The sequence below is a fragment of the Pyrgilauda ruficollis genome, unplaced genomic scaffold, assembly GCF_017590135.1.
Source record: "Pyrgilauda ruficollis isolate IOZ18807 unplaced genomic scaffold, ASM1759013v1 scaffold37, whole genome shotgun sequence".
In the NCBI taxonomy this organism is placed as follows: domain Eukaryota; kingdom Metazoa; phylum Chordata; class Aves; order Passeriformes; family Passeridae; genus Pyrgilauda; species Pyrgilauda ruficollis.
The window spans coordinates 16,086,211-16,099,810 of NW_024525156.1; positions in this window are offsets into that span (position 1 = coordinate 16,086,211).

A 13,600-nucleotide genomic window follows, 5' to 3' on the forward strand; every position below is an offset into this window, starting at 1 on the left:
TACAGCATTGAAAATGCAGGAAGCACAAGGTGCTGCAAGAAATAAGAATGGCAGTGCATGCACATGTTGAAAATCCCTGTTCTAGGATAACTGCTCTGGGTGAGTAATATTTACAAGCTGTGAGCCAGTCCCAATGGGAGTTGATTTCCCTATGGCCGTGCACAAGTTACAGAACTTTTAAAGATTGGTGAGCAGGAATGGTTATGTCTCCCCTTCATGCCCTTCCAAAAAGGCCATGAGATAGATGGAGAGGGACCTGCATGCCAGGCCAGGTAAGAGAGGAAGGAACATGCACTTTGCCACATGATGCAAGCAAAGGAGGTGTATCACCAGACTGCAGTCACACGTGTTCCCAGAAACCCTTTTGGGGCATGTGGTTCCCTAAAGAATTTTCCTCCAGCTACAATGCTGTATGGGTGGCTTTGGTTGTGCTCCCAAGCCGTATGCACAGGCAGGGCTGCTGCTTAGCTGATGACAGACATGCTGGGACAAAGAGTACCTTCGGAAGAGGAGGGTGGGTCTGTGCCACACAGGAACCCCAGAAAAGAGAGAGACAGATTCCCTTGGAGAGTGCGAGATGGGGGTAGGCCGAGTTCGTCAGTCCTGAGATTGTACAGTTTTTGGTGTATCTTAACTAGTTTTGTTTAAACATGAAAAAAAAAAAAAAATCCAGACTGGAAAAGTTTTGAGGTTTTTGAAAAATCAATTGCAATAGAAAATGAAGGGTTAAGCAGAGATGCCAACCAGGGATGTATTACAGGAAAAAGTAAAATTAATTCAGTAAGGTGCTGCTTTTATTCTATCATGGGTTTCATCTTACAGCTGTTGTCTTTTCACTCCCTCATTTTTTCAAAAGCTCAGATTTCCATGTGAGAGCCTAGGGAGGGCACCTAAGCAATTAATTTCACATGGTAAAAGCACCTTCCTCTCAAGGTTGTAAAAGCAGAAATTAGACATAACACCCTTCTAAGGCATCTTTCTCAGGCTGGAAGGAAGCAGCTGTTTAGTGTTACATTAATTTTAAACCCATAATTAGTGTAACTTGAGTCCTGGACCTCATCCAGTTTAATTCATTGTATTCCTGCAAACGAGACTCCCCTGCTGATTTTATGTGAATGCAGCAGGTCGGGTCTTCAGCTACCCAAGCCTTTCCTTAGGATGTTGGGGTGCAGGAAATGAGGTGTCAGGGAGGTGCCATATGGGTTTCTATATGGCCTCTGCAACAGAGGTGTGGTTGACACAGGCTGTGCTCTGGCTGCTCGCTGGCCATGAAAAGGATGTTGGTGGCCCACAACTGATGGGTATAAGAGAGCTGCCTTCAGCTCCTCTCACTGCTCTCCAAGATGTAAGATCATCAGAAGCTGTTTAATGAGGTTTTTGCTGCATGCCTTCTTTGTTCTCAACCCAGTGGATCCCCTTTGGAGTGCTTATGTTTGATGGAGGATTTTTTATTTCCCACTCTATCTTGCGCAGCTGTGCTGGTGGGGTTGCTCCTGCTGGAATGGAAGCTATAGCTGTTGACAGGGAGGAGGCATTGCAAGCACCTTTTATTTTATCTAGTTTGGAGAAATAAAACACCAGGATGAGCACTGAAGAAAGCAAGTTGGACTGCTGTAACTAATGGCATGAGGGATTGCTTTTGTTTGCCCTCTTGAAAACAAATTGATATCACTGGGAAGTACTTCATGTTGGAAGGTACAAAGCACACTGGCTCAGCCTGGGGTGAGGGTGCAACCAAGCCATACCTTGACTAGCTGTTGATAACCACAGAGCTTTTTGAAGTAACTGTTATTACTTATGTGTGTGTTTCCTCTGTGGAAAGCTGTGAGCAATTCCAAGGGGTACTCTTGAGGAGTGGTACCCACCCAGGCGCTGGCTGTGGTGGTGTGGCTCTGGCACTGTGGTACAAGATCACAGCCTAGTTGCAAAACCTGTCAGTGTGGGTCAAACCTGCCTCTGGTTTTGCTTAGTTGAGGCTAAATATGAGCTACCTGATTTAACCCTTGCTTTGTACAGCTGCTGCTTGGCAGAAAATATCTGGGACAGGAGCAGAACTAGGGGAGAATGAGAGGACATGTGGGAGGGAAAGAATTTGTGTGTTTCAGGCAGGATTTTAATTTATCTGAGCACTCAATTGACCAGAAAGAGACAGAAAGTCCATTGTGCCGAAACCTCTTGGGAGCTCGCCCTCCTTCCGGGAGAAAGCCGTAAGGTCATAGTGAGGGGAAACGGAGGCCTGGAGGAGAGTTTCGGAAGGAGATCGAGGTGCTGGAATCTGCAGGGTCATCTGCAGTCAGACACAGCACAGAAAGTGTGAAGTGCCGTGACTTAACGGGGTATTTACTGAGCTTGGTAGGATATGTGCTAGCCCTGTGTGAGCAATTAGTGCTGATTAGCAGTTCCCTCTGCTGGCTGAGCTAACGAAGTTATCCCTTCGGCTCTGCAGGAGTGCTTCTGCTGCTGCAAGGGTGCGTTAGGTTCAGCTGCGTGCTATCGCCACTCGTGAATTAGCGACATAAGGCGGTACCACAGGGCAGCTACGCAACAAATAAAACCGTGGTTCACTCTGCTGCCACCGAAGTCTTCTCTGGTAATAAAAAGAGCAGAGCAGCCACAGGCTCTTTTTCTAGGAGTGATTTTGACAAGCATTTCCCTCAGAGCCATTGCTGATGTTACTTTGCATTTGTTTGGCTGCATTATTTTGTATTATTATTTTTTGCTCTGTGTGTGATACGTGCTGTGTGTTACACGGCTTTGAGCAAGGACCTAAGTCTACTAATTATTTTTTATAAAAATTGTGGGTTTGATATTCCATTTTTGAAACAGATTAAAATATTCTTGTTTTTCTTCAAGGAACAGTAAAGCAGGGCTAATTTGACTTCTACTTCTCTTAGACAAAATGGAGATGTGGTGACTTACCACATCATTAACAAGTTGTGATCTAACTGATACAGACCTCTGAAGGTTTATGTCACCCTGAAATAAGAAATGAAGTCAGGTTCTCAGCATCTAAGCCATCTTCCCTTCTGCCCAAATGAATCTTTTTGATGTGGTTCCTCAGGGCAGGAAAGCTCATGGCAAAGCCAGTGTCTGCTCACAGACTTAAACATCAGCTGCAGTCACAGCTCAGTGATCCTATGAAAACAATTTTACAGACAGATGTGCTTTTGTTACCTTTCATGTATTTAATATTCTTTTTTTCTTTTTTTTTCTTTTTTGCCCAGATATGGCCGGTGAATGAGAGGCCTCTGCTTCTCTTTAGATTTTTGTCGATAATTTGCCAGGTGCTTTTAGACACATCTGCCCATTTCTGCTCTCTGTGGAGGGGGATTAATGTTAACTCACCTCTCGCAAAGTGCTTTACAAATGAACATAAAGAAGGCTCTGAAACTGTTAAGTAGCTGTTTTCACTTCCAGGGTACCTGGCCCAAGCCCAGTGTCTTAGGCAGCCAAAGGCTTTCCGCGAGGAGATTCCTGTGGGTTTCTGTGAAGAACCCACCTCGCCTTGCCACCAGCCCCCACTATCCAGTCAAGAGACAGGCCAAAGGCAGAACCACTGCCTTGTTCCCCCTGCCACAGAAATCCTGCTTCACTCCTGCCCCGGCTGAAAGCTTAAATATGTGCTTCTCGTGCCGTGGCTCGAGCTCCTCAGGAAAACTTCAGTTACATCCAAATTAATAACTGAACGCAAGCATCCCAGCCTAAGACCAGGCTTACTGTGGGAACGACTGGATGCTGGCAGCAAGATTGGCTGCCGCGGGAGGTGAGGACGGCCAAGCTAAACAACCGCCGTCTGGTCCCATCTCCTCCTCCTCCTCCTTGCTCCTCCTTCCACTGCTCACCGTGAGGCCGGGATTGGGGTATCCTGGTCATTGGCCCCGCTAGCCAAGAGGTGAGGGAGCCTTTTCCACACCTGGCTGCGCCAGGACTTTGGGATCTAACGTGCCCCAGAGACACGGGATACTCAATGCACCTGGCTGCGTGTACTATAGACCACTTTCACTTTCTTGCTCGAGTTGTGGGAATTTGCATACAAAACGACCCATTAGGCCCCATCAAAGGATATTTAGGTTGCTGGTGTTAGGCAGTTTAGTTCTGCGTAGAAATTGTTTCCTACTTAAAAGTGAAGCGGTGTCATAGGAAGGTTTCCCTCGCCTGTTAATAACAGTTGTACTGCTTTGCTTTCTGGGTCTTCACCACAATGTTAAAACTGAATTTCTCTAATGACAGGAGATTGAGTTTCAGGAAAGGTAAAATTTCACGCCTTTTTTTTTTCAGTGTTAAATATTTTTACATAAGGTGTTGAGCATTATTTATAGATGCATTGTTTCACCATTACCAAGTGAAATAAATTTGGTTTATGCTAGGAATAATATTAACTAACCGAACAATAATGGCAACAAAGTTTCAAATACAATCACTTCTCTACAAGTCCTTATCCCCTTTTTGGTTCAACATACTGGCTCAATGAGGTAAAGACTAGGTCACAGGTAATTATTTTCAACTAACTCCTAATTCACCGAAGCTCAGTCGAGGTTCAATCACCCCTTGTTTCATATGTTGGGCTGTCTGAACCACGAATGTGTAAGCCTCCCCGTTTAAACGGGCTAGGAGGCTTCATTGCAGGTGAGGAAAGTGCCCAAATGGAGCAGGCACAGGTACAAATATATTCTTGACATGCATTTCCTCTGGCATGTACCTGTGCTTTTCGTGCCTTAGTCACAGAGGAAGTTCAGAAGTCCTTGTGTGAAAACTCAGAAGTATTGGTATGCAAATAGAGAAGTGTGACTTAGTAGTCTCACTGCTCCCATTATTTCACATGAAAAGTGCCAGTATTGACAACGCAAATGTGACATGCTCTGTATGCCCTATCAAGGCATTTCAACCCCTGACTGTGTATTTGGGGTATGTGGATGCATCAAATCTAAGGTAAGAGAAGCCCTTTTCCTTAATTAAACAATGTTTAAATTGGTTGCTTCTTGGGATTTCCTACTGAATTAATTCTTATGCTGTAAAAGGGATTTTTCAGCTCCTCGAATTGAATGAGAGCTGCCTCTTGAGATGCTTTCTGTCAGAAAAAAATACCCAAATGTACACAGGGAGGCTCAGGAGGAAATAAGCTGGGAAAGAAAAACATCCTAGGAAAAGGGATACAGCAGCAGCAGCAGCAAACCAGAGGTGGCCTAGGAACCCAGAAAGTCCAGCTGAAAACCACTGTGGGGTTTCTGGGACACTGGTAGGGGCCTCACAAGTGTGTTCACAGTGGTTCTGTCCCACGCTGGGGACGTGTAGATCTGAGCACACAAAGATGACCATGCCAACAGGGTGGTGGAGGAAGGTTTGGGTCTGGAAACAGGAGACAAAGGAGAGAGCGGGCAGGTGGGGAGATGCTCAGCCAAGAAAGATGAGAGAAGGGATTCATAATAAGGTGCAGTAAGAAACGTGTTGGATTTCAGACAACCACACATGCTGTCAATAAACCTTTGTGTTTTAGAGGGAAAAAGAATGAAAAATCATTTTGAAGACCATAAAAAAGAATAAATCTTTTGTAGCAAAGCTGTATTTAATTTGGTTATAATCCACTGAATTGAGATATATTTCAGCTTGACTGAAGACTCCCAAGCACGGCTCATAGGAAACCAGATCACTTCTGGCAGAGGGAAGAAAAACTGTCTGTTAGAACTAAGTTCTCTCAGTTGGCATGTTTATCGCCAGAGATCAATGAAAACCAGAGGATAAATAAAAGCAGATTTTGAAAATGAACCGATAGACATTCAGGCACCAAAAAGCATTTCTTTTTCTATGTGTCTTACTGGAGAAAATCAGATTGAAACGTGTTTTATTGACAAGCATGTATCTTATTTGCATATTTGCAAGACCGATAAACAAGTGGCCCAATGTCATGTAGGTCCCAGATTTGCTGCCCTTTCAGACCTATTAGTTTGTGGAGATTTGGATGTGGTGTGTCTTTCAAGGTAGGACACAGTGTTCTGCTTTAACAGGAAGCATGTGGCCCAGCTTTAACCACATAGCAGGACTTAGATGGGAATAAAATTACCAAGCAGCATGCTGATGATTTTATAAAAGCTTAACTGTATTTCCCCAGGGTGCCTTGGTATTTCTAAGGGAAAGAGAGAGTAAACAGTATGTTTGTATTTAATAACAGAGATACAGGGGTGAGAGCGTCTCACATAGGCATAGCTATATTTCTCCCAGGATCTTATGCAATGTAGAAGCATCTGTGATTAATGTCCTTGCACACATCTTCTTGTGTGCCTTTCTTTGCTTTAGATTCAAATGTGCTGGTAGAGTTGAGCTTCTATTCAGTGTCTGCCCCACCTGACCTCTCTCCTCTGTGCTCTTTGCCCTCTATTAAACAACACAGCATTTTGTTTCCATCCCCTGCAATATTATTGCCATATGTTGTCTGTCTTCCATGTCTCCAACTGCTCCCACTTGGCCTTCCTCCCTGAATTTGATTCTGGGCTCCTTTTTCCCTTTCTGCCTTTTTCTGTGCCCATGATCTGAGTAACACCATCCCTGTCCCCACCAAAATGGACAGCCCTTTGAGGTGATCTTCCTATGACCCTGCACTGTCTCCGCTTTTTGAGGAAAGCTAAGGAAATTAACAACACCGGGTTTTCTCTGACACTGCTTTTCCTACTTTAATAGAGTTTATTGAAGGTGTGCACAAGGCTTTTATTAACTGGTTTCACTAGCTACCTTAAAGAACCCTGCTTTTTTATGATGCTGAGAAAAGAAAAGAAAAGAAAAGGACTAAATCGCCAGGGTGCTGAGACCAGGACCTTGTACACAGATCATTATGATTTCATTGGTTCCATATATTTGCCCATTTATTGTCCACTCCATCTGGCCTTATATCTGTGCAGTGAACTCTCCATCCTTTTGTTCTGCATTTGTGCTGAGTACAAGGGGATCCACACCCTTGATTAAGATCCCAAAGACTTACTATAACAAAATATTTAAGAAGTAGTTGAAATATATCTGTTACCAACTGTTGTTATGGCTGGAGTAAGACTTTAATATAGAATTCAAACAGGGAAGTCTTTTATTTACAGACTATTCCTGTGCTTTTTGTAGATAGACATGTGCTTTACAGTGAATTGTTTATAATCTAAGTAGCTTTGAATCTGTATTTCCTTTAGAGAAACAGCAAATCAAGAAAAAATATGACCAATATGGAAAGGTGGAAAGGTGTTTTTGTCATATTGATATTTTGTCACTGTATTTGAACTAAAGCCTTTATGATAGCTGCTATGCAGTACTCAAACATTCTGGCTGCAAGACAGAGAGGTCAGTATGCCTGTCCGTCTATTGATCTTTATTTTTTTCTTTCTTTCCTGAGAACAGCTCCACTAAAATCCTTAGATATTAGTAAAAAGGTGTAATGCAGGGGAAAAATGAGGTTGGATGAAACAAAGGCTTGATTCAGTGAAGTGTCATGATAGAAGAGAAGCTATATTTTTTCTGGTTAAAAGAAAGAATCTTATCAAGACTGTCTCTTTGATTTGCCCATACTATTTGAAGCAGATTCCTGGTATTTAATGAGCTGCAAACACAATGACAACTATAATTTGGCTAATTGAAAGCGACAAGCAAGGATTCTTCCTCAAAGGCAGGAAAAACCCTACTCATTTCTCTTAATAGTTGGTTGGCCAGTCTGGATGTTCTCATCAGCACAATCTGGTGAAGTACTTCTCCAGCCAGGTCAGTGCCTGGGCCTTTTTCTGAGAGTGCACCCTGGCCATGTGACAAATTGTCATGCAGAGACCCGCGAGGCAGTGATGCCCTGACTGACACTGCAACCCAGAGCTGTCTGGTGGAATTCCCTGAGGAGCAAGTGGTGTTAGATGCCTTGGGAGGCAACAAGTCCCCACCAGCTTGTCAATTCTGTACATCTGGACTGCTGAGTTTTTGTTACTCTCATTACTTAGGGCAGCAGGATTAGAAATGGCCCATGTGCATATCTATTCCAATCACAGCATTGTGTGCTTCCTTTATGCTTTTGTTGGGCAGTTTATTGTCACAGCTAGAAGAAAATCATCTCATCAGTTTAATCCCACCACCTCTTCCTAGCCTACCTTGTTTCACTGCTTCCTCTCCATACACACGTTCATTAATAATTTCTTTAAGTTCCCATTATCTACTCACTCTACTTTAAAACTAAGATTAAAATATGGTCAAAGCAGCTTTCTTTTCTTGCTTCTTCTTTCAAGCCATTATGTCAGCGAAGGAGGGGTCTCATTTTGCTAAGACAGAGTTGGTCTCAGTTGGTCTGAGTTGTGCTCAAGCCTCTGCAGCTTAAACCAGGTACTTAACATCTCTCAGCACCTCAGCCTTCTACCTGCAATGTGAAATGGCAAAAAAGCCATGTTTTGGCTGTTCTGTTCTGAGCTTTACCATACTGCTCTTGGGAACTTGCTGTAAGATCTTATGATGGAAGGTTCACAGGGACATGAAATGCTTTTTTTTCTGGGTGCTGCTAATGGATTAGCACTGCGTTTTTTGTAACCACTTATGTTTACACCAGTCAGTAAAGAGTGTAACAAACAGCAAAGGAGAGTGGTGGGAACCATTTTGTGTTCACACTGCACGCTTGAAATGTGAGTGAAAACTGATTGGGACCAAGCCATCTTGTGATAGCATCCCACCCCTCAGTCCTGTGTAATTTTTCACCTTTCATCTCTGTGGGATATATCCATTACTTCTACCCAATTGTTCAGTTAATTTATGCTTTACTCTGATGCATATCCATGTCACTTCATCCTGACCACCTCTCTTACCAGCCCCACATGTAGGTGAGCATTCCTCTCAGTCCCACTGCAGCACTACTGTGCAGTCCCTTCCCTGTCTGCTGGCAGATGCAAATGGTCAGTCAGACAACATGCAATAAGTTGAACTGTGCTAGTCGAAAGGAAATGGATGCCACTAGGAATTCATAAGCATTCATACCTTATCCGATTCAAGTAAATCTGTCTTACAACTCTCACAGAGCAGGATAACTTACCTGTACATTAGCAGATCCATTCTTATGTGAATGTCACTGAAAAGGGAGCCCGAACAAAATGTGTTTTGTGTGTAACCTGGCTGCCATCAATCAAGTATTGATTTCAAGAAAACCCACACCTACACACCGTGCTATTATAAAGCTGTGTAGTACCAAATTCAGGAGGTCATCCCACAGTGTCAGCAAGACCTTACCAAGTTTGTGGTTTGATACCAATCAAATTATCTTCAAAGAATTAGCATAGGAAGAAATTCTCCCCTCTCCCCAACAAAGTGAGGAATAAATAAGCTCCCCCCTTCCCTCACTTGAGACTGGGAAGATAAGCTTATTTCCTCTCTCTCAATAGCTTTAGAGACTAAAGAACCTCATCGAGTTAAATAGAAAGGAGAGCGGCAGAAAGCACAACAACAGAGAATAACTCAGGGTTTTCTTACATTACACTGCCCAGCAGTGCACAAAGAAAAATTGCCTGAAAAAGTTGAAATCACCTAACCAAAAAAGTGTATCGATTGCCTTTCCTTCAGCCTTCAGGTAATATTTAACATACAAACACAAACACACACCCCCTGCCTTCTCCCATCTTCTGCTTCCTGGAATAAGAAGCTCTGCCAGGTCCCTTCATTCTCCCCAAACTCTGCAAAGAATGACCATGAGCTGTTGTGCTGAGCAGTCACACTCATCCCAGATCTGTGCATGCACCAGACATCACAGGTCTGTCAGTGCTCTGCCCCATCAGACAGGAATGATACAGTGTCACATGATGCCACCAGCGGCATCTTTTCCTGCTCCGGCTCCTCCCAGCACTCCGGGGAGAGCCCCCGATGGGGGAAAAATCAAAGCGCTTTGGGCTCAGCTCCTGAGGCCACTGCTCATCTCTTCTGCTGGAATCCTGGACTGGCACCAGGGCTGCGTGCTTCAGCTCAGCATCACCACCACACGTGGCCAGGTGCCTAAAGTGCTGACCAAAACTAGACATGCAAATTATGAAACCCACCACCGCTGCTACCAGAGCGCTGTACAAAAATTCTTGTTTTCAACATGACAGGTGACTGAAGTACCACATCCCTTCAAAATAAAAAGGATATTGAAAACAGAGACTGAATAGTTCAAAACATGTATAATAGGGGATGAGGCTTCTGCCAAACCAGTTGTGAGTTTAAGTAAGCTCAGACGTGATAGCTAATTACTATTATGTCTGGGATGTCTGCTTCGTGGTCTCTGCCAAATACCGAGTTTTGACCTTGAAGACTCCCAGTGTAGAGCTAGCAATTGCTCTAAAGCAACTGCAACTGAACCAAGCTGGTAGATTTCACTCTAGGCTTAGGGAACATCTTGGGTGTATTTTCGTGACAGCTAAAGCTGGTCTAACTCAGAGCTAGAACAAGAACAGGTCCAGCCAGGCATTTGCTTTGCCCTGACACAATGTTTGTCTCATGATGAGAAGAATTGAAAAAGCCAACAAGAAAATCAACAGACACAAAACTGAAATTACCAAGTTGGTAAAAATGAATCCTGTAACTTTTTCCTCACTCGACTGCCTGAACTAATTTGCAGTAGAGAGAGAAAAATGGCAGCAGCAGACAGTTTTGTCCAGCAGCCTTACACAGCTGAGGTACGTGAACAGGTCAGACACAGGAGCAGAGCTCAGGCTTCTCTCCTGAGCACTGGAAATCACTGGCACCTTTTTTTGTCCTATGCTTTCTTCTTGACCTTCCTTTCCTTCACAGTCTTTCCATTTTGTCTCCCTCAGTGTGGCTAACACCTGGCTGTTTTGCATTTTTGTTTTTCCAGCTGTTCTCTGTAATTGCCTCCCATAAGTGATGTGACCTGCTTTCCTGTCAGCTACTTTTCTCTTTGGTGAGGTCTGGAATTTGGAAGTTTGAAAGACTTTTCTGTATGCTAAAGACAGCATGAGCCTAAAAGGCAGCATTTCCCACCAAAAATATACTTGTCCATTATACCTATACAACAAAAAGTATCTGGAATTGGCTAGTTTCATGGACTTTGCAGAAGAACAGGGGTTCTGACACAAAGAATGATGATACAAAGATTGGTGCAGGGTCTATTTATTTCAGCTGTTCTTATTTTATTAGCTGTTCCTTGATGACACCTGTGCTGGTCATCTTTATAGGATTCTTGGCACAGAAAAATATAACACATCTATAAAAGCAAACAGTGCCCAATACTTATTCTGTGGGTGTATATGCATGCTCTGCTTGAGATTATACTCCCCGTGTTCCAAGTCTTACTTATACAACAGTAATTCTGCACCCTTATAGGCACATAAATGGGCTCTTAAGAAGACACAAGTATAATTTATAGCCAGCCTCAAGACATGAATTCCCTCCCACCGTTTGGAAATGTGTTTTCAAGCTGCATTGGGTTTCAAAGCGATTTTTATGCAGCAGAACAAAATTGTGTTGAGGCATCTCTTGCAAAATCAAAAAAATTTCCAATGTTTGTTTCTGTTTGTGCCCTGGTCAGCAGTAAGAATGTAATGGTGTAGTTTTCAGAAACCAACAAGAATTTCATCACAACCAATGCATCCCTACAAATCATTTCAGCTTTGACAAGACAACATTTTTCAATGCAAATTTGTTTTGTTGGATGTTCTTGTTGGTTCCAATCATCTCACTTCCACTTTACCATCCTTTTTAAATGGCTACAGTGCAGTAAAATGGATCTTCACACTGAGTGTCAACAGGGTTGGGCAATAGGTGTTAGGAATAATTCCCAACAAATTGTCCTACTTCTGCTGTGTCCCTAATGATGGAGTTTGAAGTAGGATTTATTGCAAATAATATCATTTATGAAAAACAATACTTTTCAAGTCTGACACCATTCACTAACTCACACTGAATGAAATGCAGGATAATTTTCAAAAGCTTTGCTTTTTTCCTTCCTTTCTTCCTGTCTTCATTTTTTAATTTTTTTGGGGGGGTGGGATTTTGTTTTTGTTTTTGTTTTTTTTTTTTTGTTTGGTTTGGTGTTTTTTTGTTTTGTGTTTGGTTTTTGTTTTTTGTTTGTTTGGTTGGGGTTTTTTTTGTTAAAGTCAAAAGTTCTGACTGTTCTGATGATATTTAAAAGGGCAGATACTGCTGAGGGATAAATCAGTCTACTTGGGTGCCTAAATTCATTGTATCACATTATCTCATTGGCAAAATTCCTGATCTGCAGCAGTTTTAATCTGCATTTAACTGCACACTGTGGACCAATTCTGCCAACCTTCTCAGACTAAAGCTTTGAGGTGGCCACAGGAGAGACAAGGCAGTGGGAAGCAAGCTATCAGATGTTGCTTTCTGGATCTTACAGCCAGCAAGTTAACCACTGATATTCTGATAATGTTGCATGGCAAGGTAAGCATGTGTTCCTCAGATATGCTATCAAGGTTTTTCAACCTGCAGGTCTCTTTATTGCAAGGCAATGTTTTTGGCCAGGACAAAACAAGAGAACTGACAGTGCTAAAACGTGTGCTGGGTATACCCACCCTGGCAGTGGCAATGGTGCGTGGTGGTGGGTCAGTGTTTGGCTAACCAGAGGCAATGAGGTGGAGATCCATTTCTCACTTCTGTCATAATGCCCTCCTGCTTTCCTGCCTGAGGAGATCTGCCCAAGTATCAGGTCCATTTCACAGACAGGAGACAGGAAGACAAGAGACAAGGGAGGGTTGGTGCCACAGCCCGAGGCAGGCTGTGCAACTCACCCTTTCTTCCTTGGGAGCACGCAGGCTCCCCTGAGGCACCCCTTCACCTCCCACTGCCCCACCATGCCTTTGCATTTTAGTTTAACTCTCAAACATTTTACAGGACTTCCAAGTAATAGCTCCTACTCCTCAGCACAATTCCAGTTCACTTACTCTTCTTTAATCTGTGTTCATCATTAAAGATCCCTTCCTCTAGAAATTTCCTAATTTCCCCATTCTTGTCCTCTCCAATTGCTCCCTCCAGCCATCACTTCTGAAGACAGAATTGCTGAAGAGATTACATCCACTGGGATTGAATTCCTAAATGATGAGGCTTAACCATGTTTGTTTCAATTTCTATACCTTGAAAAAGAATGCACTAATTTCCCACTGGTCTCCCAGGAGAAGGTTAAGATCAAGTAAACAATGTTTGAAAAGCTTTTTGCAGATGGCAAAGGGAGTCCAAGCATTTCCAGAGTTCTAGTGAGAGGAAACATCTTGTTAAGCTGCATGTCTCAAATCTCAAATAACATTTTTTTTTCTCTTATGGTTACAAGCTTATTTAAGGGCAAAAGTAATGTTCAGGTTTTTTGGCACTTGCTGTTTGAAATTCATATCTCTGTCATATTCTTTCAGCTTTTCTCTTGTGCTCGTTACTATGCTCTCTAAGTGCTTAAAAAACATGAGCTCCTAGGTCAGTAGAATCTTTAAATTACTCAGAATGTGATGTTCAGAGGAATTGAGGGATCTGGGAACTCCTTGGAATTCATTAGATGCCAGATTTAAACTACACATCCAAGCTAGATTTTCACATTTCAAAGATTATTTTTTAACATATTTAAACAGAGCATTCAGGACTGAGGAAGGGCAATCCCCAGAGGATCTATAAA